Below are 17,832 nucleotides of genomic sequence, written 5' to 3' on the forward strand. Positions count from 1 at the left end.
CGTGAGAGTTTCTGTTGCTCTGCATCCTCACCAGATGCTGCCAGTGCTCTGGATTCTAGTCATTTTAATAGGTGTGTGGTAGCATCTCATCATTGTTACTAGTTTGTAATTTCCTGATGACATATACTGTGAAACATCTTTTTAATATGCTCATTTGTTCTCTGTATAACATCTTTAGGGCGGTTTCTGCACTAGTATCTTGCCTACTTTTTAGTTAGGTTCTTTTCTTATTGCATTTTAAGAGTTCTTTGTAAATTTTGGATACAGCTCATTCAACACATATGTGTTTTGCAAATATTTTCTCCTCATCTGTGGCTTATCTTTCCATACCATTTGCTTTTTATTTAATATTTTGTTTCCACAGTTTTCTCATATGTAAAACAGGAATAGTAATAGAATCTCTCAGGGTTATTTTGAAGTTCATATCAACTAAGATTCATGCTTTAAACAAAAAACACTTTGTGTATTTTATTTATATATTATGTATATTTTCTGCAATTTATTTTAGTTTTATTTTATTTTTTATTGTTGTTCAATTACCGTTGTCTGCATTTCTCCCCGCCCCTCCACCCCACCTCTATTTTAAATAGTAAGATTTTTAATACAGTTTAGTTTTGTGCTTATAAAATTGGAAGGCCAGAGACCAAAATCTAGGTTGGACCTGTAATAAAGCCTCTTAGGACTGGATTACTTACTGAACTGGCCTTCCAGGAGAGCTGCTGCCTCTGTCACACTAGGGGAGGCAGAGATTCAAGAGGCTGTCACTGGAACCACGAGTCAGTAACTTGCTGCATGAAGCCTGTGGTGGCCACCGTCACTGTCACTACTACTGTATATCTGTAACTGCCTGAGCATTGGGAAACGGAGCCCAGATACTAGTGCTCCCACTCTTTATTATGATCATCTGTAAAGCCATGGACATTTGCTTCACAGGCTTGCTTGTCAGAAGAAAATAAGCTGCAAGCCACAGGAATGTGCTCTCATTTTTACTTTCAGTTTCTAGATTTCAGGGGAGCACTTCCAACTCGTGGAACCTAATTTGCAAGTCTGATATGCTTTGTTAGTTGAGAAGGAAATCTAGGAATATAACTTTTTACTTTCCAGCTTTTGTAATAAAGTAAGGTACAATAGAAGAAGATGGGAAAAAATTCTGAGTACCAATAAACCGTACGCAGCTCAAGCATTAGACGGGAGAGCACCCGTGACAGGACCCGGCAGCCGTGGTGGTGCATGCCAGCAGCCCGGGCCAGTGCAGTTGCAAGCGCAGCCCCAGCCGGCCCCGGCCCTCGCTGCCTGCCCTCACCCCCACCAGTGAGTGTGGGTTTGCACCCATCTCCTACATCGGCACCTGCAGCTGGCCGCCATAATCTGAGTGGGTGCCTAACACCAGCTTCTGAGTTTTGGCTTAATATTTATTTTTATTTATTTACTTTAACATCAGGCTTTTCATTGAAACTGAATATCCGTAGAATTTCTGAATTTGGAGACTGAGAAATAGACATCGTTAGTTACCTTCTGAAGCAGGGTTTTTTTTTTTTTTTAATGTAGCATTTTATTCTAGCAGTCACAGAACAGTAGGCAATAGTACTGGAAAGAAATGAAGGAAGGAAAGAATCACTGTATAAAATCCCATTTATGCAGTAATGAAACTTGATTATTCTTGGTTATATCTGATGTAAGTAACAAAGCTATGTTCTTTTAGAAATGGTAGATAGTTTGATAAACCAGGGAGGCTACAATTCTGCCCAAGCACTGGAATGGAACTTTCAAAAGGGAAAAGATCAAGCGTTGCTATGGAACTGAGTTTCCTCTTCATAGCTTGTGTAGGGTTTTACTGAGCTTTGGAATAGAGAAAAAGTTTTCATACTGTTTTCAACAAGTAGAGCTTTTTGTGGCATAAAAGGGAAGAGAGTGTTTTTCCTAATACGTATATCATTCCATTTTATTTTAAAGTTGAAGAGGAAGAATAAAACACAAAAGGCACAATTAAATAACCATTATGTGGTTTGGTATTAAACCACCTCTATCTCTTTCATTTTGTCATTTCGAACAAGTCTTTTACTTGTTCTAAGGTTTCTAAGTTTCTGAAATCTAAGACATATGGAGGATATGAAGAGTTTGTTAAGAACATGATACACATGTCTGTGAATTACTTTTGGTGCTTTCATCCATTCACTCTTGAAATGTATTGAGTACCTATTGTGTATCTTGAGCTGCAACAGGCACCGGGAACACACAGATGGAACTGCAGTGCCCCAAAGCCAATGAGGAGAGTTCAGTGTGGTAAGTGCTCTTACGAAGCCGTGTGATGGTTCTTGGCACCAATTCAGTGCTAACAGGAATCCATCCCCAATTTGGGCATGGTGAAGAAGGAAACTTTATTCGGTATGAACAGCGTAAATCGTGATACAGCAGGGCTGTGAGGACAACATGGCCGTGAAACAGCTTACTGGTTTTACACCTCAATTATGAAGCAGCAAGGCTGTGGAACAGCATGGCTGTGAGGTGGTCCTGGGGCAAGGCGGCCCTGGGGTGAGGCCCTTCTCCAGCTACACAGCTCTGCCTAGCTCTGCCCCACCCTCCTCTGTTCCACCTGCTGTGCTCCACTCAGGTCCAGTGAGATGTCTTCAGTGTTTCATTTTTTGATGTTTCAGCTCCAGTGGGGAAAATGCCTTCTTCAGTCTTCAGTGGAAAGGGAAAGTGCATTCCCCAAGCCAGAATGGAGTTGACTTACACAGAGAAAAGTTCCAGTCCCTAGCCCCTGGTTGGTCCATCCTCATGCAGATAGGGACTTCAAATCCTCAGTTTGACTGGTCCAAAAGGCACTGTCCCGATTGGTCAGAATGGAGCCACACTGATTGATCAATGATGATGTTGATGGGCATGTAGCTGCTCAGCTCTGATTGGATGGGGAAAGTCTCAGTCCTGTTGGCTGAAGTAGAATTTCAGGAACTCCTTTACAAGGGCTGTCTCAGGTGGTAGGAATATAGTGCAGGCATGCATTTCAATGTGGGAGCCATGTAGTTCAGTGCAGGCTTCTCCCGAGTGGATGGTTTGTGTGAGAGACTCCGGTTATAAATGGCTGCTAGGCTCTGCCTTTACATGTGAGCTTGCAGGTAATTAGCTATAAAATTGGTATACTAATACTAATACTCATACTAATAATAAGTGCTACTTGTTTTGTAAGCATTTGGCATATTCCAGTGCACAGGGCTGAGCACTTTGTTCACTATTTCCCTTTTTTTAAAAAATAAAATATTTTTAGAGAGAGGGAAAAGGAGGGAGAAAGAGAGGTAGAGAAATATGTATGTGTGGTTGCCTCTTGCACACCCCAACTGGGGACCTGGCCCACAACCCAGGCTTGTGCCCTGACTAGGCATTGAATCGGTGACCCTTTGGTTCACAGGCTGGTGCTCAATCCACTGAGCCACACCAGCCAGGGCATCAATATTTCCCTTTTAGTCCTTTTAAGAGTCACTGTTCATAGTTGAGGGCACTGTACCTGGAGAGAGTGAATAACGCCAAATGCCAAGCTGTTGTGGTCAGTGTTGGGTGTCTATCTCACTTCATTAGACTACCCTTTAGCCCAAGGATATATGCTGACCTTCCTCACACTCACTTCTTTGTCGGTGATGTTTCTCTGCCTAGATTGTTCCTCCTCCACCCCTGCCCATTAAAAATCACCACATCCTTCAAAGCCCAACTGAAAGCTATCTCTTCTCTGTGAATTTTTATTGGTCTTGTCAGAATTAAACATTCCCTCTTCAGTGCTTCCACCCTGTAAAACTTATATTAAGTTTAAATGTGTTAGTGCCATGGCGGTGCTCACAAATTAAATCTGTAGCATAATTATTAGTGTGCATGTATGCCCTCTCCACTAGGACTAAGGTACCTGAAGAGAGGGACTGACTATTCTTTGCTGAAAACTCCTGGAGGGCAAATATCATGTCTTAATCATGTATATAATTATTTATATTTATTCATACCTCCTCCTGTTCTAGGGAGACTTCAAAGAGGAACCAAGATACAGAAAACATAATTAGGTAAAATAAGAAAAAAATGAGCAGGAGCATAAAGTGGGACCACAAAAGGAGTTTAACAATGCTTACCATATGATCAACATATGTTTATTTTCAAAATGAACTTTCTAGAAGCTCACTTAATTATTATTATTATTTTGTATTCTTAATGTCAAGTACCAGGTTAGAGACATAGGACCGTGAGTAAATACTTACTGAATCGAATACCTACATGTAAAGTGCAGGAGGACAGTGGAGAAACGAGTGAGATTTGAAATCAGATCACTTTTTAAAAGGTAGCACAGTTGAGATATGATTGACCTACGGTAAACTGCACATGTAGAAGGTATACAGTCTGTTAAATTTTGACACATAGAACACGTGAAATCACTCCCCAAAACAAGATGCAGTCCGCCCTCTGTATCCACAGGTTCTGTATCTGCAATTCAACCAACACGAGGTCAAAAATATTTTTAAAAATGTATTAACGTTGTTGACATGTACTATGTATGTAGTTAGGACAACAAATGGCTGCATCTTTCTAAACAATATAGTAAACAACTATTACATAGAATTTATATTGTGTTGGTTATTATAAATAATCTGGAGATGATTTACAGGATATGGGGGTGTACATAGGTTATATGCAAATGGTATGCCATTTCAGATAAGGGGCTTGAGCATTCTTGGATTTTGGTCTCCATGGGCATTTTGGGAACCAATCCCACATAGAGACCTATGACTGTGTGAAAATAAATGTCAGTCCCACGAGTTATCTTGTGTTCCTTTGTAATCTCTCTTCCCCACACTCTCCTCCCCTCTCCTACCCAGGCAACCTTATTTCTCTCACTGTTGGTTAGTTTACATTTCTTAGAAAGTTATCCATTCACCCGTTGATAGGTATTTGATTGTTTCAGATTTTGACTATTATAAATAAAGCTGCTACTATGATCCTTTACATACAAGATTTTATATGGACATATACTTTCATTTTTCTTGGATAAATTCATAAGAATAAAGTGTCTGGATTATGTAGTAGGTATATGCTTAACTTTTAAGAAATTGTTAGATTGTTTTCAAAAGTGGTTGTGACATTTTACATTTCCATTAGTAATGTGTGAGAATTCCTGTTCCTCCACTTCTTTGCTAAAATTTGATGTGATCAATTTTTAAAACTTTAGCTACTGTAATGGGTGTGTAGCAGTAGCTCATTGTGCTGCATTTCCCTAATGACTGATGTTGACTGTGTTTTTCTGTGCTTATTTTCCATTGTATTTGGTGGTTTCTATTCAAATCTTTTATCTATAGTTTTCTTATATTTATTGTTTTTTTCCTTATTACTGAGTTTTAAAGAGTTCTTTTTATATTCTGGATACAAGTCCTTTAACGTATATGTGATTACAAACATTTATCACAGTGTATAGTTTTTCTTTTCATTCCCTTACTATTGTCTTTCAAAGACACTATTGAAGAAGATTTTAATTTTGCTAAAGTTCAATTTATCAATTTGTTCTTTCTTTTGGTGCTGTTGCTAAGAAACTTTTGCCTAATCAAAAGTTGTAAAAGTTTTTATCTTTTTTCTTCCAGAAAATTTATAATTTTAGGTTTTGCATTTAGGTCTATGATTCATTTTTAAGAAATTTGTATATATAGTATGATGTATGAAGTACCGGTGGAAAGTTTTTTTTGCCTATCATTGTCCAGTTGTTCCACCATCATTTTTTGAAAAAGATTTTTCTATTTGCATAAGGTTGCATTTGTACCTTTGTTAAAACCAGCTGTCCATATGTGTGTATCTATTTTTGAACTCTGTTCTTTTCCATTGATCAAATTGTTTACCTTTATGGCATACTGCACTATTTTGATTGCTGTAAATTTATAATGAGCCTTAAAATCAGGTAGTGTTAGTCCTCTAAATTTGTCCTTATTCAAAGATATTTGGGTTCTTTTCATTTCTTCATGAATTTAGAATCAGCTTGTCATTTTCTATTAAAGACTGCCCTGATTTTGAATGGGAATTCATTTTATTTGTAGATCATTTTCGGGAGAAATGGTATCTTACTGGGATTGAGTCATTTGACTCATGAATATGGCCTATATCTCCATTTATTTAGGTCTTCTCTCAGGAATGTTTTAATATTTTCACTGTATACAACTTTACATGTTTTGTTAGATTTATTCCTTATTAGTTCACTGTTTTTGATGCTATTGCAAATGATATTATTTTAAAATTTTAATCTGTGAGTGTTCATTGATAGTATATAAAAATACAATTGATTTTTATATTTTAATCTTGTGTCCTGAGGCCTTCCCTAAACTGTTATAAGTTCCATAGTTTTCTTTTCTTTGTACATTTCATGAGATTTTCTACATATATTTTTGTGAATAACGATTTTTGCAAAAAAATTCACTTATTTCTAATGGTTTTATTTATTTCCTCCCCTAATTGCTCAGAGTGGAAGCTGTAGCATCAATACAATATTGAATTGTAGTGATGATAGCAGACATAATATCGTTTTTCTGACTTTTCTGGGAAGGTTTTCAAACTTTCACTGGTAAGTACAATGTTAACTGTAGGTTTTTGTAGATGCCTTCTTGCCAACTTGAGAGAGTTCTCTTCTATTTCTAGTTTATGTAGCATTTAGCATATATGGATATATGGCTTTGTCAAGTACTTTAGTTTGTATGTCATTGAGATGATCATTTTTTTTGGTTTTTTTTTTTTGGATTGTTAGTAGAGTGAATTATATTGACTGGTTTGTAAATTTTAAACCAACTCGGCATTCCTGATATAAATACCACTCTGCCATGATGTCTCATCCTTTTTATACATTATTGGATTAAATTTACTAAAATTTTGTTTACGGTTTTTACATCTATGTTAATCGAGGTTATTGGTCTCTAGTTTTTCTTTTTTATGAAATAACTTTGTCTGGAACTGGTGTCAGCTTAATTTTGTTCTCAAAAAATGAATTAGAATATACCCTTCCCTTTTAAGTTTTCTGGAAGAATTTGCGTAAAGTTGGTATTATTTCTTTCTTAAGTGTCTAGTAGAATTCACCAGTTCTGGAGTTTTCTTTGTGGTAAGGCTTTTGATTAAAAATTCAATTTACTAGATAAAAGATTATGGGGATTGCTTACTTCTTAAGTGAGCTTTGATAATGTGTCTTTTAAGAAATGTATTCTTTTATACATAATGTCACTAATTATCAGAGAAATGCAAATTAAAATCACAATGAAATATTACCTCGTACCTCTCAGAATGGCTATCATCAGTAAACCAACAAACAACAAGTTCTGGTGAGGATGTGGAGAAAGGGGAACACTTTTGCACTGTGGGTGGGAATGCAGACTGGTGCAGCCACTGTGGAAAGCAGTATGGAGATACCTCAAACAATTAAAAATGGAACTGCCTTATGACCCAGCAATTTCACTTCTGGAAATTTATTCGAAGAAAGCCAAAACACTAATTTGAAAGGATATATGCACCTCTATGTTCATTGCAGCATTATTTATAATAGTCAAGATTTGGAAGTAGCCCAAGTGTCCATCAGTAGATGAGTGGATAAAACAATTATGGTACGTTTACACAATGGAATATTACTTGGCTTTAAAAAAAGAAGAAAATTTTACTCTTTGCAATAGCTTGCAAGGACCTGGAGGACATTATGCTAAGTGAAATAAGCCAGTCAGAGAAAGACAAATACCATATGATTTCAATCATATATGGAATCTAATGAAGAAACTGAACTAACAAGCAAAATAGAGAAAGGCTCATAGAGAGCAGGCAAGCTGACAGCTCTGGGGGCGGGGTGGAGGGATCGAGAAAAACAGAAAAATCATGGACATGGACAACAGTGTAGTGATTTCAGTGGGGGTGGGGTGGGTGGAGGTGGAAGAAGGTGGAAGGGGGATAAATGGTAATGGAAAGAATACAATAAAAGTAAACTATTAAAAAAAGAAATGTATCCTTTTCTTCTAAGTGATCAAATATATTGGCTTAAAGTTATTCACAATATTTCCTTTTTATTTTAATATCTGCGGAATTTATCTTTTCTCTTATTCCTGATATTATTATGTCATCTCTCTTATTCCTGATATTTATAATTTGTATCTTCACTCTTTTTTTTTCCTTGATCAGTCTGGTTAGAGGTTCCTCAATTTTATTCTTTTTTTTTTGAAAGAATGAGATTTTTGTTTTATTGTTTTTTCTATTTGATTTTCATTGATTTCTGCTCTTTATTATTATTGTAATATCCTTTATTTTACTAAGTCTGAGTTTAATTGTTCTTTTCTAGTTTCTTAAATTGGAAATTTAGGTCATTGATTTGAGAGTTTTTTTTCTAATATAGGCATCAGTAGAAAACTATAAATTTTTTCATAAATTTTGACGTGTCCTTTAAATTTTATTCAGTTCAAAATTTCCCTTTTGATTTTTTCTTTGATCCATGTGCACATATTTTCCAATTATTTGGGGGAATTTTTTCAGATATCTGTTATTAATTTTTAATTTATTTTTATTCAGAGAATGAATTTTGTATGATCTGCGTGCTTTCACATTGATTGATACTTATTTTATGGCCTAGAATATGGTCCATTTGGTAGATAGTCTTTGTGCACTTCAGAAGAATGTGTGTCTATCCAGCGGTTGTTGGGTGAAGTAGTTCAGGTCAAGTTCATTTTTAGTGTTGTTTAAATCTTCTGTATCCTTAGTGGCTTTTATCTGATTGTTCTGCCATTTATTAAGAGAGGGATTTGCAATCCCTGACTATAATTGGAGATTTGATTATTTATCCTTTTAGTTTTTTCTTCATTTACTTATACTTTGTCATTAGATTTAGGATTTTTATATCTTTTTGATGAACTGACCCCTTAACCATTATGAAAATATCATCTTTATTGTCAGTAGTATTTTCTATTCTGAAATTTTCTTTGCCAGGGATAGCCACTTTTTAAATTAGCATTAGTATGTCATATCTTTAACCATTTTTCACTTTTACCATTTTTATGTATTTATATTTCAGGTGTGATTTTTGTAGCTAGGTGTTGACTTCTTTTGTCTTTATATACAGGGGGTGGGCAAAAATATGTTCACGGTTGTTCCTATGGAAAATAATGTAACAATTAGTAAATAATAATATAAGAATAAACTCTTTGGCATACTCACAACTGTAAACCTACTTTTGCCCCACCCTATATTTGAAAATATGCTTTTTAAATGGGGTATTAAGACCATTTATATTTAATGTGATTATTGGTATGGTTACATTTAAGTTTATCAACTAGCTATTTTATTTGTCCCATCTGTTCATAATTACCCTTTTCCCGTTTTTCTGTCATTTTGATTTTTTTTGAATTTTTTAAAGATTCCATTTTATCTTTTTTTGGCCTGTTAATAACTATATTTTATTATTTTGCTATTTTAATGATTGCTTTAGTGTTTATAAAAAATATGCTTGATATATTTTGACTACCTTCAACTAATACTATACTATTTTACATTAGTTTAACAGCCCTAAAATAGCATATTTACATCTTTCTTCTCCAACTTTGTGCTATTTTTTCATATATTTTACTGCTAAACATATTATAAATTTAACACTAGATTGTTATTATTATTTAAAGAGCAGATTCTCTTCTGCAGCATTTAAGTTACAAGAGAAAAAGTAATGTGTTTACTGATGTACTTATTATTTCTGATGTTCTTCATTTTTTGTGTAGCTGTACATTTCCACATACGCAGTGTCTGTTTTTCCTCTCTGGTTTCGAGATATTTTTATTATTCCTTGTTTAAAGTGTTTGATTACAATATATATCTGTTTGGTTTTCTTCAAGTTCCTTCTGTTTTGGGATTCATGTAACTTGAACTTATGGGTTTATAATTTTTCTCAAGTTTGGGTAATTTCAGGAATTTTTTTGCCTTACTCTGTTTCTCAGTTCAGTGGCTCCAGTTACATGCACATTAGGCTGCTTGAGGTTTTCCAGTTCACCAGTGTTATGTTTTTCTTCTTTCCTTCCTTTCTCCCTCCCTATCTTTCTCCTTTCCTCCCTCCCTTCCTCCCTTTTGCCCTCCCTCCTTTTCATCCTCTTTCTCTATCTATTCCTCCCTCCCTCCCTTCCTTCCTTCCTTCCTTCCTTCCTTCCTTCCTTCCTTCCTTCCTTCCTTCCTTCCTTCCTTCCATGACTCATTTGGATAGTTTGTTATATCTTTGAGTTCACAAATCTTTTTTTTCTGCAATGTCAAATCTGTCATTGATCCTAACTAGTACATTTTGGTTCTCGCATATTGTAGTTTTATCTCTGAGAATTCAATTTGAGTGTTAAAAAAATCTCCCATGGCTCTACTTCACTTTTCGAATATGTGGGATACAATTATCATGACCATTTTAATGTTCTTCTCTGAGTTCCAACACCTGTGTCAGTTCTGGACCAACTTTGATTGATTGATTTTTCTTCTCATTATGAATCTTCTTTTCCTGCTTCTGCCTAATAATCTGATTGTTTGACAGTGAATTTTACCTTGGTTGTTACTAGGTATTTTTATATTCCTATAAATATTCTTGAGCTTTTTTCTGGAGTACAGTTAAGTTGCTTGAAAATATATTTGGCTTTTTTCAGGTCTTACTTTAAAGATTTAAAGGGCATGAGTGGAGTAGTGCTCACTCAAGGGTTAATTATTCTCTGCTGTGGAGGCAAGACACTATTGTATACCCTACCTAAGGCCCTTTGAATTTTAAGGTTTGCTGGGAACGACATCTGACTCTGTGTGGGTCTTGGATACTGTTGCTTCTTATTATTTCCCATGTTCATTTCCCCTGTGGTTTTCTTACATGCATGTGCTTATCAGCACTCAGCTGCATACTGAAGGATTTATTTCTATAGATATTCATGGTTCCGTCTCTGTGCAGCTCTGTCCTCTTTAGGACGCTGCCCTATGGATTCTAGCTGCCATGGTCTCCCCAGGCCCTCAGCTCTGAGTTACATCTCCCTGTCCTGGAGCCTGGAAACTCTCTCCATAGAGTAAGCTGTAGAGTTTGTAGGGCTCACTATGTTTCCTGCTTTTCAGGGGTCACTGTTCATCATTGCATGATGTCCAGTGTTTTAAAATTTTGCTTTCCGTATTTTGACAAATCTTATTTTATCTATGTTGATGGTTTCAGGCAGGAGAGTGAATCTTTTATCTCCATAAATGCTGTATGTGGAAATCCAGGCATAATTTTTTTTGTTTTTATTTTTAATTATATTTTATTGTTCATGCTATTACAATTGTCCCAAATTTTCTTCCTTTGTCCCCATCCACCCAGTGCCCCCCACTCCCTCAGGCAATCTCCACACCTTTGTCTATGTCCACCGGTCCTGCATATATGTTTTCTGGCTACTCTGTTCACTATGCTGTACTTTACATCCCCATGACTATTTGATAACAACCAGTTTGTATTTCTTTTTTTTTCTTTTTTAAGTATTTTTTATTGATTATGCTATTACAGTTTTCCCATTTTTTTCCTCCTTTATGCCCCCTTTGCCCTGCCCCCACAACCCTCCAGCATTCCCCACCCCTCCCTTAGTTCATGTCCATGGGTTGTATATGTAAGTTCTTTGAGTCCTCTGTTTCCTATACCATTTTTATCTCTCCCCATCTATTTTATGCCTACTAATTATGCTTCTTCTTCCCTGTACCTTTCCCTGCCTATTCCTTCCTTCGCCCTCCCCACTGAAATCCCTCCATGTGATCTCCATTTCTCTGATTCTGTTCCTGTTGTAGTTGTTTGCTTAGTTTTGTTTTCATTGTTTTTCTTTTCTTTTAGGTTCATTTGTTTATAGTTGTGAGTTTGTTGTCATTTTACTGTTCATATTTTTTATCTTCTTTTTCTTAGATAAGTCCCTTTAACGTTTCATATAATAAGGGCTTGGTGATGATGAACTCCTTTAACTTGACCTTATCTGGGAAGCACTTCATCTGTCCTTCCATTCTAAATGATAGCTTTGCTGGGTAGAGTAATCTTGGATATAGGTCCTTGCCTTTCATGACTTCAAATACTTCTTTCCAGCCCCTTCTTGCCTGCAAGGTTTGTTTTGAGAAATCAGCTGACAGTCTTATGGGCACTCGTTTGTAGGTAACTGTCTCCTTTCCTCTTGCTTCTTTTAGGATTTTCTCTTTATCTTTAATCTTGGGTAACTTAATGATGATATGCCTTGGGGTGTTCCTCTTTGGGTCCAAATTCTTTGGGAATCTCTGGGCTTCCTGGACTTTCTGGAAATCTATTTCCTTCATCAGATTAGGGAAGTTTTTCTCCATTATTTGTTCAAATAGGTTTTCAATTTCCTGCTCTTGTTCTTCTCTTTCTGGCACCCCTGTAATTCGGATATTGGAACGTTTCAGATTGTCCCAGAGAATCCTCAGCCTCTTTTCATTTTTTTGGATTCTTGTTTTTTCATTCTGATCCAGTTGGATGTTTATTTTTTCCTTTTGTTCCAAATCATTGCTTTGAGTCCTGGTTTCCTTCCTGTCACTGTTGGTTCCCTGAATTTTGCTTTATTTCATTTTGGGAACCTTTCATTTGTTCTTTCATTTTTCGACCCAGCTCAATCAGTTCTGTGAGCATTCTGATTATCAGGGCTTTAAATTCTCTATCAGATAGATTGGATACGTACTCATTGCTTTGTTCTCTTTCTGAGGTTTTGCTGTGTTCTTTCATTTGGGCCATATTTCTTTGTTTTGGCGCAGCTGATAAGTTGTAAGGGGGCAGGGCCTTGGTTATTCACCTGGGCAGGGTGACCCTCCTTGCTGCACTGAGGTGCTACCTAGAGGGGGAGGGGCCAGAGAGGGAACAGTGCAGCCCCCGCTGCTGGTCTCTAGCACACTTTCCAAGGGACTCTGGAGTGAGACTAGGAGTTTCTCCCACCGTGGCAACCGCCGTAGTCCACTTTCCCCTTACTCAGCCCCTCCCATGTAGCCTGCAGCCTGCAGCCTTGCAGCAGCCAGCCCCACCCGCCTGGTCCACCACCTCACCATGGCCACGTTTTTTCTCAGCTGGCTGGCCCGCGTGGCCAGTGGTCCTCTGCCTTACTGGTCTGGTTGTTCTGATTTATTTTTCTTTAATTCCTTGGTTTCAGAGTTCCATGCAGTTTGATTTTCCGGTGCTTCTGGTTGTTTCTTGATTTTAGATTGGTTTTATCCTCCTTTTGGTTGTGGGAAGAAGCCAAGGGTTTCTATCTATGCCTCCAACTTGGCCAGAACTCCAATTTGTATTTCTTAATCCCTTCACCTTTTTCACCCATCCCTCTCTCATCTGGCAAGCATCAAAACTTTCTCTGTGCCTATGATTTGGTTTCTGTTCTGCCTCTTTTTTTTTTGTTTGTTTTTCTTAGCTTCAATTGCTTGTAGATGTATATTTATTGCCATTTTATTGTTCATATTTTTAAACTTTTTAAACAAGATTTTATTTATTCTCAGAGAAAGGGGAAGGGAGGGAGAATGAGAGGGGGAGAAACATCAACGTGGGAGAGAAACATCCACTGGCTGCCTCTCGCACGCCCCCAACCAGGGACCTGGCCTGCAACCCAGGCATGTGCCCTGACTAGGAATGCACCAGTGACTTTTTAGTTTATACTCTTTAAAAGGATCTGCCATGTATTTTAATATGTTACTTGTATCTACTATGTGGTACTTAATCTAAATATATATATGTATACATATGTATTTAATATTTAATGTCACAAGATTTCATGAATCAACATTGACACTGTCATATTTTTAAAGAAATCATTTGAACCCACTCTAAAGTTTGATCTGTATGTAGAAATTAAGTGTGAGGTAACCATGCAGGTAATTAAGACAAAACCCCATCTTTTAAATCTCACTTTCTTTTATAGGTAGATTACTTACCTATATGCAAGGATTCCTGTTTTACTTTATTGCTGTAGCACTGCATCTCAAACCACTTGGCAGTCATTTAGGTCTTTCCATCAGGTCAGGCACATATGTAGAGAGTATTGCTGGTGGAGGCATAGTCAATTCTTTGTGTCCCGATTGAGCCTGATTCATTCTTACTACACAGACCATGGTTTTAATTTGATTTCTGGTCTGTGTAGACTCTGACTAGCCATCTCCATGCTTCATTGCTTTGTATGGAATATATGCACATGATATGCATGTCATATCCATGTTAAAACAGAAAGTGAATTTGGAACCATTGAAGGTCCTCTTGAATCTCCAAGAAGATTTTTTGTATAATTATTCAGCCTTAGTGTCTGGGATTGAACAAAATAGTCAGTCCCCACCCTTCCCCCAACCCCCACAAAAAAATCCCTTTCTTGAAGTCAGGCTATTCCAGGCTGAAAAAGCTTTGAAATTTTGATTGTAGTAAGTATAGTATATCATATCAAGATGGTGATTTATGATCCAAGGCTTAAAAGATAAGAACATTATTATTATTCTTTTATTTGACTTAAGAGCAAGATAAGGTTGACTTGCTTTTGGGCTTAAGTAATGTTTGGTGAGCTGAGGCTTATGTGCCTAAAGGTAGGTAGGACTTACTGAAATGATAATGGTATGGACCCCAGTACGTTGAGACTGGTATATACATATATTGGTGAGAAGTTCTATTTAATTCATAGATTGCTATCTTTTTTCTCACAGGTAAAGGAAACAGAAGGTCTTCTTGAATTGAAGTGGAAACGAAAGCCCGCATTTGGCCAATCAAAGGTATTGCGACTAGAAACAGAGTTGATCTAGTAGTCTGGAGAAGCGGCCTAATTTTCATCTTCAGTCTTTACTTGAATTTATTTTAAAAGCTACCTAATCGTTTGACTTTTGTTCCTTTATTATTTTAGAATAATTATTTAGATGTTGTTTACTATTAGCATTAGCATTTAGAACTATGACTCTCCAGTTTTTGTTCCGTTTTCAGCATTAGAAGTAAAGCTAGAACAGTTTTTACCCTCTGATGGAAATAAAAAACTGACAGTTAATGTCTTTTAGCACAATAACTATGCTTGTAACTCACTGTCGCAGATATAATTTCTGACTTTATCTGTGCCTGCAGAACGCAGCGTGCAGACCACTTGCTAAAAAGAACTGCAATAGGACATCTCCCTCGAGTTTTCTTATAAACCATAAAATATATTATTAATGGAGGAAACTAGTTGATTTTTATGAAACTTGTCTGGTCAGTTGGATCTGGAACTGGAGAATGCAGGTGTACCCCTAGTTGTCAACACACTTGTGTTCCCTCTCTCTTTTTTTCTAGTTGAATATTTTCTGTTTATGTTACTTGGGAAAAGATTACTACTGTAATAGGAAGCATCCTTAGTAAATCTAAATGATGCCCAATTAGGATGGAGCCATGAAAGGTAAAGGAGAATATTGACAAGAGAAAATTATCAAGCTTGGCAGGCAGTATAGGGAGAGACCCTAATCAGTGTGCTGGATCTATTTAATCATAATCAGAGATGGTAATTGAGTTGGATTCGGCCTACTAAGTACTTGGCATGGATCTGGAAAACATAATGCAGAACAAAGACTGTAAGTTGCTTCAAGGGCCCAGACTAGGGATCATATTTCTTCTGTGACAAAACTACATAAAAATTTGATGTCTTTTCTCTCAATCTACCTGGACACACATGTGGGTAGTCATAGTATCCACTCATGATCTTTTCTGTGCCTTCGACCCAGGTTGAAGAGGTAATAGGTAGTGGTTTAGTCACTGATGCTGACTGTACACCATCACTAGATTAAACTGATCAATGGAGGCTAATGTGCTCTGACAGCCAGAGCACCTGAAAGAAGTAAGGGAATAAAGAGCACCCCCGGCAGGCAAAGGAGCAGGGCCTGATTCCAGGAGTGTGCCCGTACCTGGAAAGTAGAGCAAGACATGGCATGTACAAAGGGAGAGACTAGTAGATGAAGGCTGAGGAATAATGTGGGAAGAGTATAGGTCAGAGATGTCGGATTGTTGTTTTTGTGGATTTAGTTCATGGATTTGAGTATGCCGATCTTGTTGGAATAACATGCCAATTCTTGTGAATTATTGGCTTTCCAGTGAAATGCATAAATAAAAATTTTAACATCTCTAAACTTACTCCACATACCACTATCTCTATACAAGGCTATGCTGGCATGTTCAGAAGGGAGCAAATAGCAAGTGGATGGCAAGTCTCTTTGAGGGGAAGAATGAAACCAAGGTAGGCAGTACTCTCATCATGATGGTTTAGTAGACAGCGTTTTACCTTGTCTTCACATGCCTGTTACTTAGCAATTGAACAGAACAGCTGCTTCAATTGCTAATATAAAAATTGCCAAGGTTTTGCTTTTATGTATTTTTAAAAATTTTCTAGTCAGTTCATTTTTACTTATTATTATTTTTTTAATTTCAGTTTAGATTAGTTTTTAATCATTTTTATTGTTGTTTGACCTATAAGTGGAACCTAATCAGCAAAACAAACAAGGTTTTGGTTTTAAAATATTTTTCTACTTTGTTTGCATTTTTGAAATATCTAATATTATATTTCAACTTGTAAAAATAAGCAGGCCTTATAATTTTAGGAGATAATCTCAAAATAAATTGAGAATATTTTTTGGAGCAAGGGATTGCATTTTTGGTGATAACATTATATAGATAGTTATCAGATGGATGGATGGATAGATGGATGGATGGACGGACAGAAAGACAGGCAGTCAGACACACAGATAGATAGATGAGTCCTTCTTCCTGTATATCAGTCTAAATGAAATCACAACCCCTGGATGAGATATGTATTAATTGAGTCACCAAATGCTTGTCCTTGTGACAGCATTGCGTTCAGCTAACAGGTAACATTTTGACATTCTAAAGTAACTGAGAGATTGTGGTCTTTCTGCATTGCTCATTCCCCAAAGTGATTTTCTCTCCTGTGTTCCCATTATTATCTTGATATGATTCATGATAGTCTCTTAGATTGCTGCAAGGGATGTGGATAATTTAATGGGCTCATATTTTTAAAAACTTCTTTTCTACTTCAGCAGAGGTTTTTAACTGAGATTACTATAATACCTGTGGGGTCCACAGAGAGGCTTCAGTTGTTCTCTCTGCCCCTTGCTATTGTATGCATGCATTTACGTGTTTGTTTACGTGTACATTTTTCTGAGAAGAGAATTCTAACCCTCATCGGATTCTCAAAGGGATCTGTGATCTGCAAAATGTTAATTGTCACTTGTTTAATCAAAAACATTTTGCTGGGTGTTAGGTGGTACTAAGATACAACACGAGGTCTCCATACAGGAAAATACATAGTTGGGCATTGATTGTGTCCATATCAATTAAAAGACTTGAGACTTTCTATACCAACCGCGTTGCCAGGGAAATATTCCAAATAGGGAGCGTATCAAAGGAAAAAGTAAGATGAGGTTTCCAGGGACTGATGAAGTTACTTATGGATCCAATTCTTGGGCAAAGATGGATGGAAGGAGGTAGAATTTTGAGCTGCCCATTGTCATTTATTGCTCTCCCAACATGGAAGCATGTACTGTCTTCGAGGTCGTTGTGTAAGTGTTCACACATCTTCTTTAGGATCCCAGCCTTGATTGGATTATAGAAACAGTTCATGGAGGAAATAGAACAGCAGGGATTTCTGCTGGGAAGACATATAGAGCAGGAGCAGCTCTGTTAGAAGGAAAAGAAGAGGCTTATTCATTATATACACACACACACACACACAGTATACATATATGTATATTATATATAATATGTATTGTATATAGCATGTATATATGTATTAAATATATACATATGTATGTATATATTTAGTTTCATGTGCCATTTTGTCAAGGTCCTGA

The 17,832-nt window shown here is 36.7% G+C and overlaps 1 long non-coding RNA gene across 2 annotated transcripts in view; it reads left to right on the forward strand.

Moving 5' to 3' along the window:
* Positions 1 to 17,832, forward strand: part of LOC112302487 (uncharacterized) — a 281,060-nt gene that overhangs the window by 48,308 nt on the left and 214,920 nt on the right. For both annotated transcript variants that reach the window (XR_008425615.1, XR_008425616.1), the window contains exon 3: positions 14,659 to 14,724. This is a non-coding gene — a long non-coding RNA (uncharacterized lncRNA). The remainder of the gene's footprint in view (positions 1 to 14,658; positions 14,725 to 17,832) is intronic.

This window comes from Desmodus rotundus, chromosome 11 (genome assembly GCF_022682495.2).
Source record: "Desmodus rotundus isolate HL8 chromosome 11, HLdesRot8A.1, whole genome shotgun sequence".
NCBI lineage: Eukaryota > Metazoa > Chordata > Mammalia > Chiroptera > Phyllostomidae > Desmodus > Desmodus rotundus.